This window comes from Acomys minous (assembly GCF_964271855.1).
Source record: "Acomys minous genome assembly, chromosome: 8".
NCBI classification, from domain to species: domain Eukaryota; kingdom Metazoa; phylum Chordata; class Mammalia; order Rodentia; family Muridae; genus Acomys; species Acomys minous.
In genome coordinates this window covers 82,835,503-82,853,474 of record NC_140489.1, presented here as the reverse complement: position 1 = coordinate 82,853,474, position 17,972 = coordinate 82,835,503, and the positions used below count along the sequence as shown (strand labels likewise).

Genomic DNA, 17,972 nt, shown 5'->3' with positions numbered 1-17,972 from the left:
AAGTAAAGAGCCTGACCCCAAGAAACAGGTGGTCCCTGGCTGGCTAAGTTTGCTGGAACTGTGTGCACAGGTGTAGTGCTCATTATGCATGTACCAGGCATGCAGCATCTTTGTGGTGTTTTCCATTATCAAGCACATCATGGCATTTTCAGTAGAATGTCTGACCCACCAAAAGCAAAACTCTGTGTTTCTTCAGATTCCAAATGTTAATGAATTATTGCAGCTTTGAACAGGAAGCATTGGGGGACATCTGTCACCTATTCCAAACAACCATAGACACCTGCATTCAGAGACACAGAATCCATTGACGTGAATGGTAGACAGCTAAGAACTGCCAGGACCCAGGGGGGAACAAAGCCCAAGAAATGATAGCTTTACTTTTGGAGAAGGCAATCAATTAGATTCTAAGACAACAGAACCTCAAAGTTATAAGAAGCAGAACCCATCAATGATACATACAAGGAGTTATAATCAAGGCCTCACGTGAGAGCCAACTCAATGATGAGTGAAATACTGTCCCATTCGCATAACTACCCTACTTCTCAAGGGATGCCTGGCAAGTTTTGAGAAAGGAATATGACTTTCCCGCCCCTGTGTTGAAACCCACATATCTAACCAACCCACTGCAGGCATCACCTGGAAGCCAGAGTGAAAACCTCAAACTTCCTACTGTTGTGACCTGCTGCTCTCCAGTGTTCCAGATCTTGATAAGTGCTGTATTTTGGAAGTACAGTGTTCCCACAGGCTCATGTGTTTGGTGTTTTCAGCATGTGGGGAGATTGGGACATTTTGGGATGTGGGGCCTGGATGAAATACACACCACTTTCTGGGTACATTTGAGAGAAGAAGCCTGGTCGCCTTATCTGGAGCTCTCTACTTCTGCCCCTCAGGCAGTATGACCAGCCACCCCAAGTTGCCACATGCTAAGCCACTGTTCTCTGACTTTACAGACTGCATCCCCTCAAACCGCAACCAAAATCAGTCTTCTCTTCATTTGGCTGCTTCTGTAAGGCGTTTGGTCAAATACGGTAGGCCTCTGTCTTCATCCTATGCACGCTGGTTGGGTCCCTTCATCTCATGCCCTCCTAGCTGTGGGTGTCTGCCTTATCCAGGCTTATTCCTCCATCATTCCTCTATGAGCCAGCAAAAGAGAAATTGATAGCCTCAAGCTTATTTTCTAGGCCCTGTACTTCAAAGTCACTATGAGGTCAAAGTTCAAGCCACTTCTCTCTCTTTTTGTTGGTGTTGCCGTGGCTGATTCTACTTGGGTCTCAGGGTAAAGTCTACATTTTATTAATCGCTCCCAAACAGAAGAGTCTCTCTCTTTCTCTAGTGAGCCCTCTGCCTTCTGTGCTTCCCTACAGTGTTGACCTGTGGTTTAGGGCAGTAATCACCCAACAGTAACACCTCCCTCCACCTCTTATCCTTAGTGCTCAGGTCATCATGAACCTTGTGGCAATATGTCTGACTCAGTAAATCAATGAAAAACCCCACTGACAGCGGAGGTCTTCTACCAGCCAGGAGCTCACATCACTGTATGCATTTGGGGTGCAGTATTGGATATCCAACCCAGGGCATCATTCATGCCCATCCAACATGCTACCATTGAGCCACATTCCATAGCTGCATGCATCTTAAAGTCACAGAACTGGATTTTAGCTGTATGCATTTTACAGTAACAGAACTACTTTTCTCTTCAAACCTTTTAGAAATACATATCAGCTTTTCCACAACTAGAATTTGTGAGGTTTGGACAGACGTTCACATTTTTGTTGCCATGGCATAAGTTAGAAAGCTCTCAGAATACTCTCTTTAAAAAAACAAAACAGCCTATGTCTTCTTTTGCAACTGGTGTTGTTAACACTACTAGTAAAAATTTTGATCATTCCTACATTCTATTAACATTGACTCATACTTCCTAATGCAATTTTGTCATTAAGAATTCAAATCAGAGACATTTATTGTGCCTGTGTATTTAAATAGACGTGGAGTGACTTTTGTAAGAACACCCAAATAGATACTTTGGAAATGAAACCTATGCTTACTCTGCCCCTGTTCCTTTAGCTCTATGTTCAAATGAACATTATTACTTTTTAAGTTTTTATTTTTGTACATATACATTTATATTATTGCACATATATACAATAGATTACCTATGGCAAAAAGAATCATGAAACAATCAGGAATTATATAAATGTTACATTCTTAGTGTTTTGGCTATTTGTATTTGACAGCCTTGAAGAAGACATCTTTCCTATCTTGGTGCATCTAAATGTCTGAATGTAAAGCAATCTCTATCACATATTGTCATTATCAACTTAGAATACCTATCTAGACCTAAAAACATCTTAACTCCTGAACAACTAAGCCTCATTGTAAAACTCACCTACCTGGTCTTCAACTCCCTCAGAGACTTGAGAAGGAGTAAACTTGATTATCTGAGTATGCCAGGAGTGCAGGTTAGGAGCTTTCCAAATGAAAAGATGACAGAGACAGTTTTCTACCTGAATAGTCACCCAGAACTCTCTATAACTTTGGAGCATCTTCTTCAGCTTTCTGGCCCAATATATCTGACAGACATATCTGTGAGACAGGAAATATTGAGGACTTGCTTACCCTGTCTTGGCAGTGTTTGGCTGTCAACTCTGCCTGCATAGAAGCTTGTCCTTTTTTAAGACAGAATTCTGTCTGTGGTAGAAATGAGGACCTTTTGCCCAGTGACTGGTTTGCCACAATCAAATGAGCATTATTACTTTTTAAAAATTTTTATCTCTACGTTAATGAATTGGTAATAACTAATGTTTGGCTGTTTTAGGTTTGGGAGTGGTATGTCAATACCTCATGTCCTGGCTAGTTTTATGTCACCATTGCTAGAGTCAATAGGAAAGAGGGATTCTGTGTTTCCTTAATTAGTGATTGAAGTGGGGAGGTCCAGACAATTGTGGATGGTACCATCACTGGGAAGACCCTGGGGTGTAAAAGAGAGGAGATGAGCAAGCCATGAGGAGCAAGCCACTAGGCAGCTCCCTTCCACAGTCTCTACTGTGGTTCGGCCTCCATGTCCCTGCATTTGAGCTCCTGCCCTGATTTTCCTGGATGATGGAATACAAGCTGTGAGATAAGTAAATTCAATCCTTCCCCTAGTTGATTTTGGTAATGGTGTTTTGCCACAGCAATAAAAATCCCAAGATCAAATTTTGTACCAGAAGTGGGGTATTAATGTGACAAACCCAACCACATATTTTTGGGGGGATTGTGGTGACATTTGAACTTTGGGCCAGAAAAGCCACTGAGTGTTCAGAGCATAGTGATCTTTTGTGGAAACTTAGACTGTAATTCTAAGAGTAGTGCAGATGATGGGAGCTTGGCTTATGAATTCAGAGGAAAACTCACTGAGAGGAGGCCAAAAGTGGCTGCTGGTGAGGGTGTAGGTAAAGAGCTAGCATTTTGGAAATGCTAGTAACATGGTAGAACCACAAAGCATTCAGGTGTAGAGTGGAGCTGGCCTGAGCCTCCTCTGAGACAAGCTGCATGGCATAGCTTAAGAAGTGTCACTGGCAAGGTCCCTTGAAGCCTGAAAGATTGTGAGTCATCCCCGATGTCAAATATTGAACTATTTTCACTGTTGGATTTGTGTTCTGCCTTGATTTTGATTGTGTCTGCTACCTGATTCTTCCTTCTTGGAGCAAGACAGCATTTGACTTGCTTTTTTAGCTTACAGACCCTCACAGTTCAGAGACTTTGGAATTTGAGAGAGATTGTATACTTCAGAGAGATTTTGAACTTTGAAGGAGAATTTTTAAAAAGACTAAACTTTTAAAGCAAAGACTGAATTTTTTTTAAAGTTATACTACATTCATATTCTGATATTAATATGAGATCTTGAGGTGAATAAAAAAGAAAGGGTTATTTTTAATGGTGTCATAGCAGTGTGTGATGCTGGCAAGGAATTAATTGTCCTGGATAGTTTTATGTCAACTTGACATACGTTAGAGTCATATGGGAAGAAGGACTCTCAATTGAGAAAAATGCCTTTAGATTTGCCTATCAGCAACTCTATAGAGCATTTTCCTAATTAGTGACTGGTATAAGAAGACCCAGCCAATTGTAGGTGGTACCATCCCTGGGCAGGCGGTCCTGTGGTGTAAAAGAAAGCAGCTGAGCAAGCCAGTAAGCAGCATTCCCCCATGGTCTCTGTATTAGTTCCTGCCTCCAGGTTTCTGCCCTGACTTCTCAGGATGATGGATTATAAACTGTAAAATGAAATAAACCCCTTTATCACTAAGTTGGTTTTGGTCATTAAGTTTTTTGAAATGTTGGATTTGTGTCTTGCAAAAGCACAGCCCACAGTTCTTGCTCTACAGAAGGGGAGTGATGTTGGACTTAGACCTGGAGAACTGGTGGAAGGCTGAAAGCCAGGGAGACTTGTCAACATCACCACAAGTTTCTGGGCTCAGGCGTTAAGAGCACTTATTCTTGCACAATGGCAGACTGCTCAAGTGATGAAGGACCATTGACTCGCCCTGTTTTGCTGCTTGGGGAAGAAATCTAAAAACGTTAGATGCAAACAGAAGATTTTAATCGTCCTGGACACAGGGTGTAAGGAAAGCTCCAAATTGAGCATCCTCAGGAAGAAAATAAAAAGGTGTGGGAGCTTCAGATGGCTGAGGGGTTTTGCCAGTTCTGCCTCTTTTGCTTACATTCCTATTGGTTAGGGGGCAAAACAAAATATTCTAATATTTAGAAATTACTTGAAAACATTATTCCCCAAGATCCCTTCCTTAGGAAGCTATGGGACAATTCTTCACAGAAAAGACAGCAAAACAGACAGTGGCAGACTGGGAGGTGGCAGTCACAGACTGTATGACCTAGGGCAGGGATCCTGGGTGTTGGCCAAACATGTCCCTAGTGTAGCACTGGCCAAGGATCAAGGGGCAGAGAGGACTTCCAGATGGAGGTTTGCAGTGTCCGCTTGTTAGATGAAGTGGTTACTTAATTCTGAGAGAGTTCATGCATGAATTCACCCTGAGGACACAGTAAAACAGGTGAGTTACTTGACTGTGGAAGGAAACAGATATGGGTGAAAAGTATGGTCTAATGCAAGCATGACTCAGCTGTCAGCAGGGTCCCCTCTGTTAGGACTGTGGAGTGTTCCCTAGCATCTGCATGCTGACAAGCAGGGATGTGCAAGGTATGGGTTGAGAGATGTGCTCAGAAGGTTGACAAGCACCCTCCAGTCTCTGTAGTGGAAGCTAACACTAGGTACTCCATCCTTGGAGACCCACAGAGATGCATTCATTTCTTCAGGAATTTGGAGATAAAAATGCAAAAGGAATGGCTAGCACACTTGGAAGTCTTTCCCTCTGGGCCATGAAAATCAGGGGAATGCATATTACATTGTCTAAGATCAGTGTGCTCTGTCATTCATTATGATGTGCTGAGAGCAGCCACAATTGGTGCAGCTGGCGACAGACTCTCTTAAGTTCTGGGACACATAGGGTTGTGTCTCAGGTCCTAGGCAGGGTAAGTCCATCATGTGAGCAGGAGGAAGAAGGAGAATACAGACAGCTCATGCTTTCTCTCTCGGGCGGGAGATGCGGAGGGCTGCAGCCTCCCTCCAGGCTCATCCATCTGTGAATAGTCGTGTTTGGCAGCTGATACATGCTGGCTCCTCAGGAGCAGAGCGAACCAGCAGGAGCGATGAGTTCCTCCTGGCTTGGGTTGTTGCAAGAGGTGGTTTCCTGACTGTTGCCATGCTAACAAAGGTGCTAAAATAGCTGTTTCAAAGACAGTTAAAAAACCGAATAGCCTAGAAATGTCTCCCATTCAAACAGCACTAACTTGGTGCTCTATTGGAGCTGTCTGTCTCTCTTGTGGCTGTGCCCTCCAATGGAGGTCACCCCACAGTGCTCATGCAGCCATTCAATGGGCTGTTCTTCAGCCAGGGGACTCCATAGTCAGTCTAAAGGTCTGCTGTTTCCTTTTTACATAACTTGATACTGTTGAAATCATAGACTTATGAACCACACCACTTAAACATACAAATATCCAGGAGCCAGTTTGACACAAAATGATTTGCCCCATCTCTCTACATTACAGACATATGCTCACTGTGGTTGTTTCCAGATATGGAGTGTGTACATGTGCATGTGAGTGCATATACTCGTGTGTATTCAGTGCACATTCACTTGCTTGTGCATGCATATGAAGCCAGAGAACCACCTCAGATACCATCCACCTTGGCCTTTTTGAGGTAGGCTTTCTACTAACCTAGAAGTGCAGATTTTCCTAGCATGGGTGATGAGCAAATTTCAGTGATCACCCTGTCTCTGCCTCCCGAACAGAGGCAGAGTGTGTCCCACCATGTTCAGTTTCCCAGTATTTTTTGTTTGCTTGCTTTCTTTTCTTTTTCGAGACAGGGTTTGTTTCTGTGTAGCCTTGTCTCTCCTGGACTCACTTTGTAGAACAGGCTGGCCTCGATCTCATAGAGTTCCACCTGCCTCTGCCTCCTCAAGTGCTGGGATTATAGGTGTGTACAACCTTGCCCAGCTTCCAGCATTTTTTTAGCATGTGTTTTTTTTTCTTGGTTCTCACTTGCATAGCAAACACCTTACCACTGAACCATCTCTATAGTCCCTTTGATTGTTTTTATATGAAAAAGAACAGTGGAGTGAAAAATATAATGCAAACCAACTGTTTGCTGCGCACTGAGCTTAAAGACTGAGAAGGAAACCCCAGTTACATTATACACGGCAAACGATTTGCAAGCATCAGCCCGGCGGGCGGGGGGGGGGGGGTGTTCTCCTCTAACTCATCCTTTGGAAACAAGTCTTAAAGATGGCAAAACAAAGAATATAAGGACAAAGAAGGAAGGAAGAAGGGAAGTAAAATAAAAAGGAAAGAGGAAAGAAATAAACAAACTTGACTTTCATTTGCCCACAAAGCAAAAATGTTAGAGTTGGTTGTCTGGTTTTTTTTTACTACTATTTTTTTTTTAACCATTTTGCCAAGTTTGTCTATTTCAGTATATAACAAGCCTAAAGAACAAAATGTGCAGTAATCAATACTTCTGTATGTTGGGACAAATAAAGGTTATTGACCACATAGTTAATTTCAAATAAATTAAACATCACACACCCTTTTAAAGAAGGGACATTAATTATTCATTATTTCATGAATATTAATAAAAACTATAATATTAATTAATAACTCACTAACCTAAAGCTAGGCCTTTACTTATGGTTATTGTTTTATCATATGTTGGATGAATGACTTTGTGACACACTTCACAATCCATTTTGTAGAGCTACATTCTGAGATCTCTTCTATCCCCAACCACTAATTGCCAAGTGCCTATATATATACTCAAGGAAGGATACAGACCTGTAAGCCCCTTCCCCTCCACACAGAATATTAATGGGCTCAACGTTACACACGTCTCATTAGAGAAATCACACTCATGCAGCATCCACTTTGATGCCTTTACCCAAGATGAGAACCAGGGATGTCAGGGGCATAGCAGTACCTCCTGTGCTAAGCAACAGTCTTGACTCAGGGTAACAAAGTCTGATAATGTGGATCTACAGATCTCCCAAAGAAGAAAACAATGACTGTAACTATAAGACAGAGTAGCTGCCACTCTCCTATAGTTCCCAGAATCCTCCCTGGAGCTCCCAACATCCCCCTGTAGACTCCAGAACCCTCCCTGTAGCACCAGCATCCTCCCTGAGATACCCAGGATCCTCCCTGCATCACTAAGCATGGCCCCTCCTTCCCTGAGCACATATAGACCATGGTTGTTTTTGCTGATTTCATCGTGAGTTCTATGACCTTGCCCCTTGTCTGTGTCCGCACTTTGACTCATTCTTGGTCACTGTCATGTGCTGAAGCACCTTTGGGCATCCATAAAGAGCAGTGAATATAAGTTCCCCACTCTCTTGACCACTTGGCCTTACCTGAAAAGAAAGGAAATGTTTTTACCTACTCTCCCCACAAAGGACAGTGAGGCCACAGAGTAACAACATATTTGAAGTCATTTTACAGAATGCAAAGTACTGTTATTATTTTTACTAATCCCCAGTGTTAGGAATAGAAGTTGTATTATATGTGTTCATATGTGTACTTTAAGTGTATGGGGGAGTTTTTGTGTCCATGTGAAGGCAGACCAGAGATCCGCCTCAGGTGTCATTCCCCAGGATGCTGTCCATGCTTTGTTTTGAGACAGCCTGGGACTCCATGATTGTCTAGACTGACTGAACTTCAAGCTGATGAAATCCTCTTGTCTCCACTTCCTGAGCACTGGGATTCCAGGCAGGAGCCATGATGTGAAGCATCATGATATGGGCTCTGGGGGGTCAGAGTCAGTCTTCTTGCTTGTAAAGCAACACTGTACCAACCGAGCTTCCTCCTCAGCCCAGGCGGGAAGGCATTCAGTCTTCCTGACAAGCCAGGACTGAGTGGGCTGAGCACCCACTGGGAGCCACGAAACACAGATGAGAAGTTAATGAGTTAGATTTCACCAAAAGTGCAACTTCTCATCAACAAAGAGCCTTGTTACGACATGGAAAGGAGAAACAAAAGACTGGTACAATATTTGAAAATCTTGTTATGAACTAGCACTGAATATTGTAACACACAGCTGGCTTTTGAGACGCAACAGTTTACAAAACTCTGTAAGGAAATGCACAGAGGCCTGGACTCATATGTCACTTAAGATGACAAACCACGCAATGTTCAGTCCCAGGATCTAGGAGGGGAAGGGTAGGTTTAACCCAAGGAGGCACCCACACACCACCAGAATGACTGATGAGATGACTGGCCATAGCACCACACTTGGCCAGAGGCAGAGACTGATGCTGTGCCGATGGTGCGTGACTTGGCACAGCATCAGTGGAAAGTCTTTTAGTAGTTCCTTTAAAAAAAAAATCAAGACTTACAGTTCCTAGGTAGCCTACTACAGCCTCTCAGTTATTAGCCTGGAATATTCCCAGGAAAATGTTAACCCTGTTTTGGAGAACACCAGACTAGAATTACCCAAGTGTCCTTCAGAGGCTAGCCACTGGACCATGTACCATGGGATGTTGTTCAGCCATGGAAAAGAAAAATCTACCAATGAACAAAGCAACCCGGGACTCCTGGAGGTGGGGGAGCTAATTAAGAAAAGCACTTCTCAGAGGCAGACATATCTCTGTGAGTTCTAGGCCAGCTTGGTTTACAAAGTGAGTTCAGGATAGCAAAAAGCTACACAGAGAAACCCTGTCTGGAAAAAACAAACAAACAATCCCCCAAACAAACAAACAAAAACCAAAGACAAAAGCTACTTTTAAGGCCATGTAGTGGAAGAATCCATTTGAAATATTCTTGGCATAACAAAATATAGAAATATAGGTATCTTTTCAGGGTCTGGGGGCCAGAGGTGATAGGAGCTAAGAGGAAGCCTTGCTATAAAAGAGTAAGTAGCCCAGTGTCCTTGAATGACTGGTGTTCCGCATGATGACAGTGCCAGTGGATGCCCCACCTACACACACGACAGAGTGATATAAAACTGTACACACAGTGTTAGCCAGATGTCTGCCAACTTTCCACCTCTGTACAAAATCCCCAGAATCAATAACTTAAAAGAGAAAAGGTGACTTTTGACTCCCAGTCCTAAATTCAGTTCAATCCCAGGCAGACCACTACTGTAAGCCTCCTGTAGGGCAGCCAGGTGCAATAGAGAGGAGTAGGAGGCAGATCAAGCACCCTCAAAAGGAGCCAGGGCATCTCAACTCCCTTCAAGGTCACTGTGGTCTAAGAATGTCTGACCAGGATCCAATTCCCAAAGTCTACAGCATCAGTACCACACTGAATACAATATTTAACAACACACACACACACACACACACACACACACACACACACACATGCATGCAGTGGCAGATTCTCAACAGCCAAATTATGACACATAAAGAGGCACATACATACACATATAAAACTTAAGCCTGCAGAAGGGCAGGATGACCCAGTGCTTCTCTGGGTAGATGATACTCTGTGGTTTTTGCCAGAAGCCAGGCATGCAGAGGGAAGGGCAAGTGAGATTGCTGTAGCATCTCTTCTAACTGCATCTGTATCCTCAAACCACAATTTTGTTTAAAACACAAATATGTAGAATATGGTTACAAAAAAAAAATCAAATTCCTTAAAGAAAAGTACTCAGATTCTTTTCTGGGAAGTGAGAGAACGGAGCAAGGGAAATGGTGGGGACAGTCTGCTAAATTGCTTGTTTCTGCTGCCTGCTGAACACTCCACTTAGAGCTCATCCCAGGATCTAACAGAAGTGAGCACATAGCATATGGGGCAACCAGATCCCCCATCTTCACCAATATTAAGCACCTGGGCATAGGTGGCGTCTTATGATCCTGTCAACTTTCCTGTGAATTTTACATAGTGCAAGATATTAATCAAAGCATGGTATGTAGGTATGTGTATGCTAATCTACAGTTTTATGTGCACAGATTTATGCATGCGTGTACACACACACACACACACACACACACACACACACACACCCTGCAGGAGCAGGTAGACTACAATCCATTTGTTACAGAATGCTGTCTTCTGAGCAAGTCAGCCTCCATCTTCATCAGAGCAGTTGTGCCTACTTGCAGGCGCTCAGCAGCATCTGCCTGTTGACTGTTGCCATTCCTGGGTTAGGACAAGGGGCTGGGGAAAGTCACTGAGCCTTCACTTAATCCTCTAAACCTTCCTTCCAGCCATCTGTATGCAACTCTCCCCTAATCCAACTTGGCCTCAGGCCTCAGGAGGTGTTTGCTAGAGAAGCTTATCTGAAGGGATGATGTCATCTGTGTGGCAATGGGGAAGCCATTACCAATGCTAGGTGAAGACTTTCCACTTTGAGGTCACCTATGTTCTGCATGCTCTCTGAGTAAAACCCAAAACATTCATTGGCTCTTGTTCAGGTTAGTTTTTGTCAACTTTCCACAGTTAGGGTCATCTGGGAAGATGCAATAGGGCCCAGATTACTATGGATGCTACCACCCCTGGGCAGGTGCTCCTGGGTTGTATAGGAAAGCAAAGTGAACAAGCCAGTAAGTCTCAGTCTTCCATGGTCTCTGCATTAGTCCTTGACTCCAAGTTTCTGCCGGGGCTCTCTCTGATTACAGACTGTAAAGGGTAAGATGAAATAAACCCTCTCCTTCCAAGTTGCTTTTGGTCATTGTGTTTGTCACAGCAATAGAAAACACTAGGGCATTTTCCCAGGGAGAACTTTGATGGAACGGTACATTGGTTTGTCACTGGAGCCTCCTGAGAATGGGCTGGGAGTTGTTTATGTCTCCCCAAGGAAGGAATTCTCCTAGTATTGCTCAGTGGATTTTCATTCTACATCTCAGAACTGGGCAGACAAAGATTTGGGTTAGAAAAAGGAGGAACTGCAGAGATGGCTTTCCTGGCCACCACACACTTCCTCCTTTCCATGACTCTCCTGTGCAGGAAGGTGTGCCTCCATGCCAGTGTGCTCAGAGACCATGAAAGGGCTGAGCTGTGGATCACCTGAGGATGGCAGGCAGCTGTCTGGGATGCTCTATGGCAGCCCGGACAAAGAACTGAAAATCACTGCCAAGCCCCTCCTGCTTTCCCATTTTACCCAAAGAATTCGGTTTTCCAGATACATTCATGTTAATAAAAATTCTTGGTCCTGACGACACTCAGAATACTTCCTGCAGAGGGCCGCAGCCTGCTCCCCTGTGTGTCACATCCAGGCTTCCTGCCACCTCCCAGGGACTGCAGGGATAGGAAAACAGACTCTTCCCAAGTAGTGACAGGCCACAATTTATAAAATTATCCATTTGTAACAAAAAGCTTATTGTGGTAAAGGTGGTGTCCTTGGACTACCAGAAGTGAGGCCTGCTGACATTAATAACATTTTATATTAAAAGCCATGATATTAATCACAGCATATCACTCAGTCCTCTAATGTGTACTCAATTTCTTGTTTGCCCTCTGTTGGTTTACTTCTAAAATATATTTAAATCTGTTACTCAGTGCTTGTTGTATGAAGAGTCGATATCTCCTTTCACGAAGCACTGGGTGCCTACAAGCCATTTTGTAATAGCTCAGGTTCCATACGTTAGTAATTGGGGCCATTTTGTAAGTACTAAGCAGGTGTTACAAATAAGCACATTTCAAGCGTCAACAAATAAAAGGTTTAGAATATTCCTTAAGATGTTACTGTGCACCTTCCTTTTAACTGCCCACTAGCCACGGCCTCAAGTCCCTTGGGAAAAAGGTCTTAGTGAGGAATTATCTGGATCAGGCCGGCCTGTGGGTTGTCTGAGGAGTAATGTCTTAACTGTTAATGGGAGGCTAACCCTGAATGTGGCCCTGCGTCATGGACTGGGCCTGAACTCCAGCTAAGCACAGGAAGCAGCTATCGAGCTGTGTGCTGGGATGTGTTGAGACCTGCATGAAAGGAAGGACCACAACCTGGGATTGTAAGAGAAAGTACGTTCGGCCCCTAAGTTGCTTTGGCCCAAGCACTTTATCACCACATCTGAAACTGACCTGGGACACTTGCTTTCTGTCTTCCTTTTAAATCAGCAAATAACAAGCTCTTGCAAAATATTTTAATGCATGTGGCCACAGATAGGTTTACTGTCCTCTGAAGTGAGAATAGTAAAATATAGACTATGCTGCTCTAATTAGCCTCACACTCTCTCAATGATTTCTAAGCCAATTGCAAATAACTCTTTTAGCTAGTTTTATTGAAATGTGATAGTTTTATACTATCTTCACAGTGCAACATTAATTTAACTTATTTCCTAAAGGGACTTTTCTTTAAGGAATGATTGATCAGAAATTTGTTGTGATATGGGGTCAGTGTCATCATCGCCCCACAGGACGCCTGTGTGCTTAGCCTCTTATTACCTCCCCGCTCATCACAAATGCAATGCAAACAGTGGTCTGTGCTAGTAATCACATCCCTCATGTAGGATTATTGTTTTATTGTGACTATCCTGTCTTTCTATTCTTCTCTAGAGTGACCAAATCTGGTAGAAGAAGGGAAGATGTAGTTAACCGAGTCCGGTCCAGTGTTTGTGTCTCTCACATTGTCAACAAAAGAAAGGCTCCAGCTGGTCCCCCAGACATATGGAGATTCCAGGAGCCACGTAAAGGTAATGCTCTGCCTGCCTTTCTGCGCCTGAAAGAAAAAGGGTTTGTACATTTGCCTTAAAAGTTGTTCATTTGAAAAAAAAAAAGTTGTTCATTTGAAAAAAAAAAGTTGTTCATTTGCATGAGCATAACAGTATGTTTGTGAATGGAGGGGTTTTAATTTGCTAAACCAAGTACACTTTACTAGCAACGACAGAACTCGGTGTAAAGTTGGAGCATGCTTCCTGTTGCTAAAGCAGGACCCAGGAGTACTCTCTGATCCAACCATAGTGTTGTCTCATGGTTGCTGTTAACTGGCATGTCCGCTCTTCACGGAGAGGTAGCAGCTCCTTGGTGCTAACTCCTGAGAAGTTGGATTTGTTTCCATTCTTAGTTCTGTTCAGGGCTTTCATGGTTAAGGAGGGGTGTTTTTATTTAGGGCCTCCCTGCATGGGAAGGATGTCACAGTCTTCATTGGTGATGCATCTTTCTGAGTACCACACTGTCCCCTTAACGGAACTCCAGGTTATGGCTGAGCTGCTTTTGTCAGAAAAATGAATGATGGTGGAGTAACACAACATAGCATAAAAGTTCATCTTTGCTGTGCGGAGACACGCAGCTCAGGGGTCCTGAAAACACTCACATACTTGTGTGGCCTTCACCAGCATCTATTTTCTAAGCTCCACATATCTACAAATCTCATTTTGGTACCCACGATGCATTTCCTCCCAAGCAGCACCACACCTCTCCTGACCATAGGATCTGAGGCTCCCAGCTCCTTTGTAAGGGTAGGGCCATGATGCATCTGTCCATCAGTGACTATCCTGTTTTGCTTTATGTACTCTTCTTGGTATATTATGTGGCATGTGTCAGAATTGCCTTCCTTTTTAAGGCTGAATGCTATTTTAGTATATTCTTACCACTGGACACACTGAGCTTCTCTGGCCTTCCTCAATCAAGACAGATGCTGCCGTAACTCAGGGTGGAGAGATACAGGTCCAGGTCACTGCTTTCAACACTTCTGGGTATGCTTCTGTAAGTGGAAGTGTGTATCACATAAATCATATAGTATTTTTAAATCTGGGAGGCAATGCCGTGATTTTTGTAGAGGGTATGCTATTTTGGGCGCCCATGAACACTGCATGGTTTTCAACTTCCCTAAAACCACAGCCATCCTAATGAGTGCAAAATGGTGGATCATTGTAGTTTTGATTAAAATTTCTATAAGGATTAATGGTGCTGAATGCACTTTCATGTACTTTTTTAGGAAATTGCATTATTTTTAACCAAGTACAGTGGTTCATACTTGTAATCTAGCAGTTAGGGAAACTGAGGCAGGAGGACCACCATGAGTTTGATGACAGCCTTAGTTACACTATGACTTCCAGGCAGGCCTAGGCTATAGAGTAAGGGCATATTTCAAAAGCCAAGAAGGAGGAGAAGGAAGAAAGGGAGGAAAAGGAGGAGGAGGAGGAGGGGAAGGAGGAGGAGGAGGAGAACACTATATTCTCTTTGCAGATATATAAACTTTAATTGAGGCATTTTTGCTGTTGAGTTGTAAAATCTCTTTATATATTGTAAATACTAAGTTTTTTTTATCAGAAAATGAATTTGCAAGAGTTTTCTCTCATTTCATGAGTGGAGTTCACTCTGATGATACTGTCCTTTGAAACATCAAAATTCTGTGATTAAAAAAATGACACAGTACAACTTATTTTTTCTTTATTCCCTGTACTTCTGGCTTCATATTCAAGAATTGCCAGGTTTGGTGCTATGAACTGTCTATTCCACATTATCCTAAGGGTTTTTACAATTTTAGCATTTATGTTTATCTCATGATCCATCAGAAGTTGGTTTTATTATAGATTTAAGGTGAGTATACAGCTTTATTTTTCTGCACATGAATTTCCAATTTTCCTGGATTCATTCATTGATAAGACTGTCGTTTTAGTCTTTTGGTATTTTGTCAAATATCATTTGGCTTTGTATGCAAGATTGGGGACCAAACCCCAATGTTTTTCATGAGTCTTTATCTCCCTCACTCCCCCCAAATCAAGACTACACTGTTTCAATTATAGTAGCATGGCAGTAAGTTCATTGGCTACTCAGAGTCTTTTGGGATTCCATGTGCATTTTGGAATTTTTTTTTTTTATAAATTCTCTTGAGGTCTTGATAAGGATCACATTGAATATGTGAATTGCATGGCTATGATTCTTAATTGGATACAAACACTGTTTTCACTCTTTCTAGTAATGAGTTTTGGTATGCAATTTGTATATGTATCAGGACTTTTAATTATTTTTCTCAATCCAAAAAATAACATTTATATTTTCTTACACACTTTTTCTGAGTCTGGCTTGGTAAACAATAAGCGTTTCAAATTCTGGCCTGAAGACGTTGTTTCACTCTTGAAAAACTCTGTTTGCTGGTGGTAATTGGGTGGGTGCTGATGATGGCTGAACATTCGCCAGGAGTTTTACCACTGCATGAATAGTGTTCATCATAGTGGACGAGAGACTCTCAAACATAGGTGTTTCCAGGTCATAGGGCATCTTCCATTACCACAGTCAACACTAACCATGACCAGAGGCTTGAGCGAGGGAGTAATTGTGTGCCCCTGTCAGCTTCCATAGGCTGAAGTTATATAAGCCTGCACATATTTACCCCCATAGCACAACCACCAACTTCACAGAGGGGAGGCACCTACTAATTCTCAAAGTGCAGGAGGCTCCATTAACTTAGCAAAGAGCCTAGGGTAGTCGCTGGAAGTAGCCTGGGTATGCATGTACCAGCCTGAACAGAAGAAGAAAGGAAGTTGTTGCAGATTCAGTTTCAACGTCTATTACCAATGCCAAGTAATCTTTAGATTTCAGACATTAATCGAAGTCCATTTCCAAAGTCCATTAAGAAAAACATCCAAAACTTAACCTTAAACTGGGCAGGCCGGTGCACACCTGCAGGCTCAGGGCTGGGGAGGTGGAGGTAGAAAGACCATGTTCAGCCAACTTCAGCTATATAGTGACTTCCGGGACAAACTAGACTATATGAGATCTAAATAACAACAAACCAAAGTTAACTGAAGGCTGTGCTGGGTTCTAGGAGCTTCTGTAAAGGTGCTGAGGTACAAACCTGTGCTCGTGGTCTCTGCACCTGTTTTTCATTTTCTCAGCAGTGCCAGAAGCTTTCTTGTCTCTTGAAATATAAAAATAAATAAGAGGAGGCTATTTCTTCAAAGGGCTCCTGAGCAACCCAGAAAAGGCATGCGAGAGAGTTTGGGACCCAATCCGTTTCCTGGTTAGATGGGGAGCTCATTTGCATCATATTAAGTCAGCAAGAGGTCTGTGTACATGGCAAATTAGGACAGCAATGGCTTGGAAGTTACATAGCTTCAGTCCATCCTTCTTAGATGCACCATAGAACAGATCGGTCTCTCCAAAAATGTATGCATCCTACCAATCCTAGAAATGACAGGTAACTCCATACTCTCATCTGCTGGTCAGTTCATCTACCTTTAGGGTCCACACCATTGTAGATTTCCCTGGTGCATTTCTTTCAGCCTTACCTCAGCCAACAAAGGGATAAATGCTTCTTGTTAAGCAGCAATATTATCTACAACCCAATCCTACTGCTTTCAAGGTCTCTCACTTTTCACTGTGTAGCCCTCCAGTGCCCAGCCTTGTCTGACAACAGAAACTAAACTTCTTTAAGCATCTCCACATAAGGACCTTGGGCTTATTCTTACAGGAGACATAAAAGTGCCATGGAATGACATGTAGACCAAGAACATTTTTTCTGTCCCAATTACCACTGTGATTCCTGGGATGTAAATGTCTGTGGTGCCCTGCAACTGGTGTAGAAGACATCCAAGTCATTGCAGAGTCCAAGTAGAAAACTCATTGGGCTTCCTGTTCCCATGTTTCCAGAGGCATATGTGGACTACATTCTGAATGGTGACAATTTTAACAGGGATCACATATCCAGAAGGATTCTGACTTAGCTCCAGACTTAGAAATTGGTGCTTCCCTCCTTTGAGAAGAAGTACTTACGAAGTTAAGCAGTATTCCTTGGCTTTAGTCTTGGTGCTTCCAGTAAACTTTAACTCAGAGACACCCCTTTAAGGCCTTAGTTGAGTAGTAAGGGGCTGTACCAAGATCAGAGGAGATGAGTTCCATCGAGAAGGCTGCAAAAAGCAATAGCAGTAGCTAAACATGTATTCATGCCCACTTGTGTCAACCGATATTGAATGTACTGCTCAACTTACTTCATCCTCAGTAACATGTGCAATTAGGGCTTCTCGCCCACATTTATCATCATGGCTTATATTAGAGCACAGTAGCGTAGTGTACACAGTGGTGCACAGTCATGGAAACTTGAAGATTACAGGCGAGGAAAGGACCCAGGTGGGATTAGACACAGGTGAGCATTTTACCTTTGAGCCCATGTCTCTGACTACTGAACCACTCTACCCAGCTATGCCGAGCCAGGTGTCCTGGGTGGTTTGCATGTGTATATGTGCATGTGGAACGGATTGTGTATACGCACAAAGGCTTGCAAAGCTGCTGGGATGCCACTAAATCAAGATGCCTCACTCTATGGTTCAAGGCTCTTAACAATTTTTGTTTGCGGGTTATTATCATTTCTTTGAAAACAGGGTCTCACACTATAGTTTATTAGTGTGCCCTGGTACTAGCTATGTAGCCCAAGCTGGCCTTGCCCTCATGACAATTCTCTAGCCTCGGCCTCCAAGAGTACAAAGATTATGGATATGTCTGCTTCACCACTCTCATAGATTTTTTTTTTGCCCAGAAAACAACCTAGTAAT

The 17,972-nt window shown here is 43.0% G+C and overlaps 1 protein-coding gene across 13 annotated transcripts in view; it reads left to right on the top strand.

Moving 5' to 3' along the window:
- Positions 1-17,972, top strand: part of MYT1L (myelin transcription factor 1 like) — a 403,682-nt gene that overhangs the window by 192,683 nt on the left and 193,027 nt on the right. For all 13 annotated transcript variants that reach the window (XM_084791226.1, XM_084791228.1, XM_084791224.1 and 10 more), the window contains exon 4: positions 13,036-13,172. The gene's annotated coding sequence lies outside the window, so the exon portion shown is untranslated. The remainder of the gene's footprint in view (positions 1-13,035; positions 13,173-17,972) is intronic.